Below are 9,139 nucleotides of genomic sequence, written 5' to 3'. Positions count from 1 at the left end.
GGGACATAGAAGCTTGCTTAGAACTCGATATATATATATATATATATATATATATATATATATATATATATATATATTTAATTAGGGTAAACCTATTTTAATTCATGAGATTTATGTTAATTATATTATTGAGTGAGTAAGTATTTTAGGAAATTGAAATACTAGTTAAGAGGATAGGATAAGTTAATTTTGATATAAAATTTAATTGACACCTAAAAGAAATAGGGAGTCATGAAAATACTTGAACCTTGGATTGTGAAGAAAGAAAATTAGACCCCAATTACCCTTTAGGGTTTCGGCCCAAAGGCCCTGAGAGAAGGATTTAGGTAGCCCAAACTTTTAAACCACCCACTTTATTATCCTAAGGAAATCTGAAATTTATGCTCCTTATTGATCCACTCCTTTGCATGAATGCCCATTGGTTGAAAAACATACATCCTTCATTTCTACTTCTCTCTCCGCTCGTGCGTACCAAGGGGGAAATAGCAAATCTGCTATCTGTTGTAATCTTGGAGGAGCGTTGGGTATGAGTGTGAGTAGTTTATCACCCTATTCTCCTTCCACGAGTGTAGCAAGAGAACTCAAGCAAAAACCCAACATAATCACCCCCTACACAAATCGTGAAATTCATAGGGTAGCAAGACTCGTAAGCATCCTTCTCCTTAGGTCCACTGTTCGGCTGTGTGCCCAAGCAAAGAAGCTGTATTATTTTTATTACTTCCTTGTTCCTCATGATTATCTTTGCCCTGTTGGAGATTCTGCTGCATGCAGAAAGATATCTTGACTCTCACCCTCCACCCTCTTCATTTGGACGCACATTCATCCTCTAGTGGAGAAGGTGAAGTATTTTTGTTTGCTGTCACATTGTCCTTTTTATTGGAAACGTTTCTGATTTGGACTTCTTTCCCATGCCCTCGAACCAGTTTTGATTGGGTCTTTTCTTCCATGGCATGCCACTAAAACCAATTTCTTGGAGCTATAGAGAAGAGAGAGGTGGCACAGCTTTTGGTCCCTGTTCTCCATGGCCGATTTGCACAACTTGGGTTCCTTGTAAGTAATTGTGAGTCAAAAATAACCTTCCCTTGTTTCTTTTTTTATCTATTCGGTCCTCTTGTGCATATGGGAGAATACTTTAATTTGGTCACTTACTTCCATTAAATTCTGCTCTTTAGAACTAGGATGTAACGAAAACAATATGCTAAAAGCTTAATTGTCCTAGCCTTAGAAAAATTAGGTAGTGTTGTCTTATTGGAGTAAAATTTTGTGCACCTGAATTCTGTCCTCTTGAGTAGCTCGTAGGAAATAAACCCTGTTTTGGAATCCTTCCTCAAATGTTGTACAAATCGTAAACCTCACTGTATGTATGTCATAAGTCAGATTTTGGAACGTGGGAAAGATAAGTCATCACCTTGTGTGGACTGCCCTTTTGACTAGAAGGATAATCTCATTTTCTTGCATATGTTAATTAATCATAAAAGACAGCCTGGAATTAGAAAAAGAAAATAGTTGTTGCATGTGTTTAGGAATCTGTAAACAACATGTTGTATGCCTCACTAGCACACCCTAGTTATTGTAAATCAAGTTATGTAAATATTAAATGTATAGCACTTAACCCATGGACAAGAAACCGAAATTTCATGCATGTGTAACTGACTTGGATTTTGTCAATTAAGGACAATTGGTGATATGATCCCCCAATAGGATTGGAGGAATGGATCTACTAGGAATGGAAAATTATAACTCCAAATTCAGCCGCCAACACGTACTGTTAAAAATAGAACGTATCTCACGCTACGGACCTCGGATTTGGGTGATTCCAAAACGAGGTGAAAGATGGCTTCCTGAATCACGATTTTGGCACAAGAATCACTGGAAAAGGATAAGGAATTCGGGAGATATGAATCCAAGATAATATAGAACGAAATTGGAGTTTAAGGATTATAGGTAGGTGCCACAATTCCAAAGAATTGATAAGCCCAAGAACGCCACAAGGATTGATGCCCTTGATAAGTTCAGAGATTCTCAAAAGAACCCAAGATAACTAGTCTCACCAAAATAGGTTAACTTGATATTCCAAATCTGTCTTCAAAAGCCATGGTGTTCCCTTATATAGTGGGCAACAACCATATTGAGTTTAACCTAAAAGTGCTTACACATAAAAGAAAATAGACAGCCCAATAAGCCTTATTACAAAAAGTTTAACTAAATATAAGGAAATAAAATTAAGTGCAGAATTTGGGCCAAGTAAAATAAAGCCTTCATGCATATCCATTGAGGCTTATTCTTCTAGGTCTTCAATTTGAATTAAGTGTATCATTTTGGGCTCTTCTTCCTTTAGACTTGGGCTTGTCTCAAGTAAAGTGGTCACCAAGAGATTTAGAGCCTCTTTAGCCTTTTTAGCTTTTGCTCTTGTCATTGGGCTTCCAAGACCTTGTATGTCCTCCAAGTTTGTTGTCTTGGTCATGCCACCTCCTATGTCCTCATCATTCCCTCCTTCTTTAGAAGAATTTGTCCTCAAATTGTAATCCTCGTCTCCTGCATCAAAAAGGAACAAATCAGCCACATTAAAAGTAGCACTTACACCATACTCACCAGGAAGGTCTATTTTGTAGGCATTATCATTAATTTTGGACAGCACTTGGAAAGGGCCATCTCCTCTTGGTTGAAGCTTAGATTTCCTTTGGGAAGGGAACCTCTCTTTTCGCAAATGAACCCAAACCCAATCACCTGGTTCAAAAATTACCTTCTTCCTTCCTTTATTTGCCTGCTTAGCATAGCTCTCTACCCTTTTCTCAATGTTTGCTTTTACCCTTTCATGTAGTTTTCGCACATATTCAGCCTTACTCTTACCATCTTTATGCTGAAAAATAGAGTTGTTAGGCAAAGGTAGCAAATCAAGAGGAGTGAGAGGGTTAAAGCCATAAACAATTTCAAAAGGAGAATAATGAGTAGCACTATGAACTGCCCGGTTATATGCAAACTCAACGTGGGGCAAACATTGTTCCCATGACTTGATGTTCTTTTTAATTACAGCCCTCAAAAGAGAAGAAAGAGTTCTATTCACTACCTCAGTTTGGCCATCAGTTTGTGGATGACAAGTAGTAGAAAAGAGAAGTTTAGTCCCCAACTTACTCCATAATGTCCTCCAAAAATGGCTTAAGAATTTAGTATCACGATCAGAGACAATGCTTCTTGGAAGCCCATGGAGTCTTACCACTTCCTTGAAGAACAAATCAGCAATATGGATTGCATCATCAACCTTTTTGCACGGAATGAAATGTGCCATCTTAGAAAACCTGTCCACCACAACAAAAACAGAATCTTTACCATTTTTAGACCGAGGTAGTCCTAACACAAAATCCATAGAAATATCAATCCAAGGGCAATCTGGAATAGGTAAAGGAGTATACAACCCATGAGGCAATAATTTAGACTTAGACTTCTTACATACAATGCATCTTTCACACAATTTATGTACATCACGCTTCATGTGTGGCCAATAAAAATGTTCATGCAGCATGTCTAGAGTCTTTTGGATTCCAAAATGTCCCATTATGTAACGTCCGACCACTTGCAAGAATCAATGACTGTCCCCACACACTAACACGAGACTTTTCAGTGTGCTTTGTCCTCACTCGCACACTTCCCGAGAAAGCTTCCCAAGAGGTCACCCATCCTAGAATTGCTCCAAGTCAAGCACGCTTAACTGTGGAGTTCTTCCGATCCGGGCTACCGAAAAGTAGATGCATCTTGTTAGTATAGGTAGTACCAATTAATTCTTATAAGTCATTCCTAACTGTACCGTCCCATACCAGCACAGTCTCTGGAATCCCTCTCTTTCAGGTGTTGATTCGATTCATTCATGAACCCCCAAGCTGCAAGATTTGGCATAAGCCGCTCATTGTCTGTGCCCTTTCGCACCGGCGATCACTCCCTGCCCTTGCCAGCTCTTAGGATGTTACATGCCCACCAGCTTCCGCCTGGTTCGTCCTCGGACCACACCGTACTGGAAGAGAGGCCTTACTCTGATACCAATTAGTGTAACATCCCACGTAAATAGGAAATATATTATGTTGCTATAAGAATTTTGGGTATTATGTTCTTGTATGTGCTTTGTGCTTTGATTCGAGTATATAATTATTAGGAGAAAATTAATTTGAGTTAGGAAGTTCCTTGAAATAAATTAATTAGTCACAGAAATTATGTAGGCATGAGAAAGCTAATTTAGAATTACAGCCATAAGTTATTAAAAATAAAGTAAGAGACAATAAATTAATTAAAAGGATTTAATTAGTGATGGGCTGAATTATAATATAAGAGGAATTAGCATGTTGGGCCTTGTTTGGGTGAGAAGGACGTTGGCCCATAGGATGATGGGTATTAGTCAGCCAAATTTAAAAACATTGGGGCTTATTGTTCATGGGTTAATCTCAATTGATTTCATAAGTTAGTATGTTGGGCCACATCAATTGTTTTGACCTGCGGCCCAAGAGCCCTTGGAGCAGCAACCCAACCCAATTCACTTCCCAATCTGATCCAGCTTTCCCTCCTACCTGATCTCAGCGTGAAATCCCTCTCCTCTCAACGTGATTGGATGAAAATTCTCTTGGCCAGCACAACCTTATCACCTAGTGAGTCACGTCTCTGCCTTGTGCAGTGGAGAAAGATCAGAAAAAGGATTGCAGCCTAACCGTGCCTAACCCCTTTTGTAAACCCCAAAATCTGCCCACATCTAGTAGCAACCAATCGGTCTGCAGAGAGAAGGATGCATGCCTGCTCATTGGATAAAATTTTTAACTCCCTTCCTTCTTCCCTCACGCGTTCATCAGAAAAGTGATGGGCATAAATTTTGATCTTTGGTTGTGTGGATAAACTCACAGCCAGCCTTCTTTTTTTCCCTCTTATACGCTGTTTGCAAGAGAACCAACATCAGCCTTCCCTTCTTGTTGCTCGTTATCTGTTTGAGAAGGAGAAACAGAGACCAATGTCATCACCCTCACCAAACCATCCAGAACCGTGATCTCTCTTCCCTCTCCTCAACCAACCAAACTTGTAAAATTATTTTCTGATAAGGGATTTCATACAAAGGAAACATGGTGGTGGAATGGAGAGGTGCAAGAGGCAATTAAACATAAGAAGGAGTGCTTTAGATCTTTGCATAAAAGTCCCAGTGAAGAGAACCTGCAAAAGTTTAGATTGGCGAGAAAAAATGCAAAGAAAGCAGTGCGAGAAGCGAGAGGCAAGGTTTTCGACGAGTTGTCTAAAAATCTTGGGAGCAAGGATGGTGAAAGAGGTATTTATAAACTTGCAAGGATAAAGGATAAGAAAAGTAAAGACCTCACTCAAGTTAGATGCATCAAGGATGAAAATCAAAAACTTCTGGTGAGAGATGAAGATGTAAATGAAAGATGGTTGAAATACTTCAACAAGCTGTTTAATGGGGATGGAGATACAAGCGAGGTGGACTTAGAGGACGCGTATGATGATATGAATAGAAGATTTGTACGCAGAATTAATACACATGAAGTTAAGGAGGCTTTAAAGAGGATGAAGACTAATAAAGCCTTGGGGCCTGATGGTGTCCCTATTGAAGTGTGGAGAGGCCTGGGGGATATGGCAATAAAATGGTTGACCAATCTTTTTAATAAGATTCTCCAGACGAATAAGATGCCTGATGTATGGAGGAAAAGTATGATTGTGCCTATCTACAAAAACAAGGGAGATATACAGAATTGTTCAAGCTATAGAGGCATTAAGCTAATGAGTCATACTATGAAGTTGTGGGAAAGGGTTATTGAACATCGCTTGAGGAGAGATACCAAGGTTTCTGTAAATCAATTTGGATTTATGCCAGGAAGATGTACCATGGAAGCCATTTTCTTGATGCGACAACTAATGGAAAGATACCGAGAAAAGAAGAAGGACTTGCATATGGTGTTCATAGACCTTGAGAAAGCATACGATAGGGTTCCAAGGAAAGTTTTATGGTGGGTCCTGGAGAAGAAAAAGGTTCCATTAAAGTATGTAAAGGCAATCAAGGATATGTATGATGGGGCTACTACAAGTGTAAAAGCTTGTAACGGATCATCAAGTTATTTTCCTATCACGGTAGGTGTACACCAAGGGTCGGCTCTAAGTCCTTACCTCTTTGCCTTAGTTATGGATGAACTAACAAAAGATATTCAAGAGGAAGTGCCATGGTGTATGCTTTTTGCAGACGATATTGTGCTTATTGATGAGAGCAAGGAGGGTGTTAATAGAAAACTTGAATTGTGGATAAGCACATTGGAATCCAGAGGATTCACATTAAGTCGAAGCAAGACTGAGTATCTGAAGTGTGAGTTTTCTCTGGTACAAGATGAGGACCAAGAACCTGTGCATCTAAATGGTCAAGAGGTACCCAAAAAAAATGCTTTTAAATACTTGGGCTCCATTTTACAAAACGGTGGAGAGATTGATGAGGATGTAAATCACAGAATCAGAGCAGGGTGGATGAAATGGCGTAGTGCATCTGCATTTTTGTGTGACCGCAAAATTCCCCTGAAGTTAAAAGGAAAATTCTATAAAACGGCAGTACGACCGACAATGCTATATGGAGCGGAATGCTGGCCAGCACATAGGCAACATGAGCATAAGATAGGAGTAGCAGAGATGAGGATGTTAAGGTGGATGTGTGGTTACACAAGGATGGATAAGATAAGAAATGAAGATATTCGACGAAAGGTCGGAGTAGTACCGGTAGCCGAGAAGATGAGAGAACATAGATTGAAGTGGTTTGGGCACGTGATGAGAAGACCCATGGATGCTCCTGCAAGAACAGAAGTTTGTTACCAAAAGCTAAACACAAAAAGAGGCAGAGGTAGGTCGAAGCTTACTTGGGGGAAAGTAGTAAAACAAGATTTAATGGAGTGAGATATAGATTGGCGGACAGTATGTCTTAGAAAGGAATGGAGAAAAGCTATAAGTATGGTGGAGGGTTAGACCCGCTGTTATTCCTATGTTCCAGATGGTCCCTTTTTAGTCCTTTTCCCCTTCATTTCCCCCACTTCTTCTTGTCCCTTTCTTTTTTACTTTTATTTATTTATATATACATATATTTTTATTTTATTTTATTTTATTTTATTATTTTATTTGTGTATTTTTATTTATTTATTAATTTATTTATTAATTTTTTATTTTTTATTTTTTTATTTATTTTTTACTTATTTTCAACCGTTTTGTATCTTTCATGTGGGTTCATCTACCACCGACCCCAATTAATTTGGGATAAAGGTGTTGTTGATGTTGATGTTGATGTTGTTTTCTTTTATTTTCCCAAAACCGCAACATCATTGGAGTTCAAACGGAAGAACGATGTCACCTTTTTCTTGGGTTTCTGTTGCAGAAACCATGCAACCCCTTTTGAAGCAGAAACGAAGATTCAACGTATATATCTCTTCACTCTGTTCAGCCGTACCTTCCCCCTCAAGAAGGTAAGGTATCTTCTTGCTATATATTTTTGTCCCTGACTTCGTTAAAATTCTTAAAGACTCCTCTCGGTTTGTCCAGCTGAGGCGTTGGTGGCTGCCTAGTGGTCAAACGTGCGAGTGACTTGGTGTAGCAACAAGCAGAAATCTGAATCCATCTCTTTCTTCCTTTCTGTTCGGTCTTGAAGGTAAATCAAGGGCTGAACTTTCTAACTTTCTGTTCTGTTTTGATCTGCTCCTTACTGTAAAACCGAACCCCTGATGATTTTAGAAAATGTATCTTATGTTAAAATTTAAAAATATTATTACCGGTTGTGAATAAAGTGCTACTGGCTTAAATTAATTAAATTTAAAACAGTACGGTTATGTCTTCTCCGAACCTGCCTGATGAGAACTCTTAGGATTCCCTCTGTTTTTGTTGTTAAAAATCTCATTTGGAAGTCACACAATCCTTAGGGTAGGACCCTTCTTGGTCGCGGGTTGTAGGGATATTTTAGGCTTGGGAAGCTTTGGTTTAATGTTTATAAAAGCTTGAACACTATGCTGATTTTTCTGTTTGAAATTAGGTGCCGTTAATTCGTGAATTGGACATTTTCGCTGCTGTTTGGAATCGGTATAGTGACGTTTAAGGTAATTGTGTGAAGGCACTACTCTTCCTACTTGCTAGAAGGAGCACGAGATGAGATCGTGGCTCCATGTCTTGATATATCTATACGTATTAATATTGCTCGTTTTGACATCTTGTTAATCTTGCTATATATATATATATGCTGCAAAGTCTTGTTATGATACAAATTATATGATCTTGACATACATGTTCATCATGACATTTTATTTTGTATGCTGCGTGCGTCACAAAGCATAGCATTCGGGCATCAATTTCATATTGCGACAAAAAAATCATTTTTAAAAACTAAGCATATGGATGAGCATGCACCATATAGGCATTACCTACGGTACCAAGGTCTTGGGACAGTTGGCTTCAGTCCGCTTAGGCCACGGTTGGATCCCTTCTTGAGAAGCCATCAAGGGTAATCCACTATGCTTGATAGTACGGGCACATTAGTGCTATAACGTACTCTTGGCGTTTTACGCATCTTGTTTAGCATATGGCAGCATGTATATATATATGATAAATCTTGTTATTTTAACTATTTCGGTTTCTAGCTTATGTTTCTTGCATTTTGGTATTGACTCACACTACTGGGAAATGTTTCTCACCCCTTTGGGGCTGCTGCTTTCTGATGTACAATGGCAGGAGGACGCAAAAGTATTTAATGTTTTGTTATGAGATGCTTGGCTGTTTTGTGTACCCGTAGCTGGATTCATGGCTGTTTTGATGAGTTGGGTGACTGTGTTTGCAAGAAGAATAACTTGAAGTTTCATTATTATGTCATTTTGGATTTTAAAAGTTGTTTATTTTTGTTTGGAAAATTTCTGGTCCAGTTACTGATCTTGAACTTTTGGTTTAATTGCTGTTTTGGATTAATGACTATGATTTTTGGAAGTATGGATTTTTTTCTGAAGACTGTTACTTTGCGAGCAACTTAAAAGTTGTCGTCCCGGGGCTACGAACCTTCGAATGCGGCATAATTTATATGTGCGCGAAGCCCCTGAAAGTATCTTTAAGAATCTATAGAAATCAAAATTTTATGGTAACTGTACGAATTCTG

At 38.7% G+C, this 9,139-nt stretch overlaps 1 long non-coding RNA gene across 1 annotated transcript; it reads left to right on the top strand.

Moving 5' to 3' along the window:
• Positions 1-449: 449 nt before the first annotated feature.
• LOC133296358 (uncharacterized) lies at positions 450-8,938 on the top strand. The gene is made up of 4 exons (XR_009749496.1): positions 450-838; positions 924-1,060; positions 8,033-8,096; positions 8,725-8,938. It is a non-coding gene; the product is annotated as an uncharacterized LOC133296358 (long non-coding RNA).
• Positions 8,939-9,139: the final 201 nt, after the last annotated feature.

The sequence above is a fragment of the Gastrolobium bilobum genome, unplaced genomic scaffold (assembly GCF_033153095.1).
Source record: "Gastrolobium bilobum isolate Gb01-03AN ecotype WA unplaced genomic scaffold, APGP_CSIRO_Gbil_v1 utg3926, whole genome shotgun sequence".
NCBI lineage: Eukaryota > Viridiplantae > Streptophyta > Magnoliopsida > Fabales > Fabaceae > Gastrolobium > Gastrolobium bilobum.
Note: the sequence above shows the minus strand (reverse complement) of the source record. Positions and strands in the feature narration are given on the sequence as shown.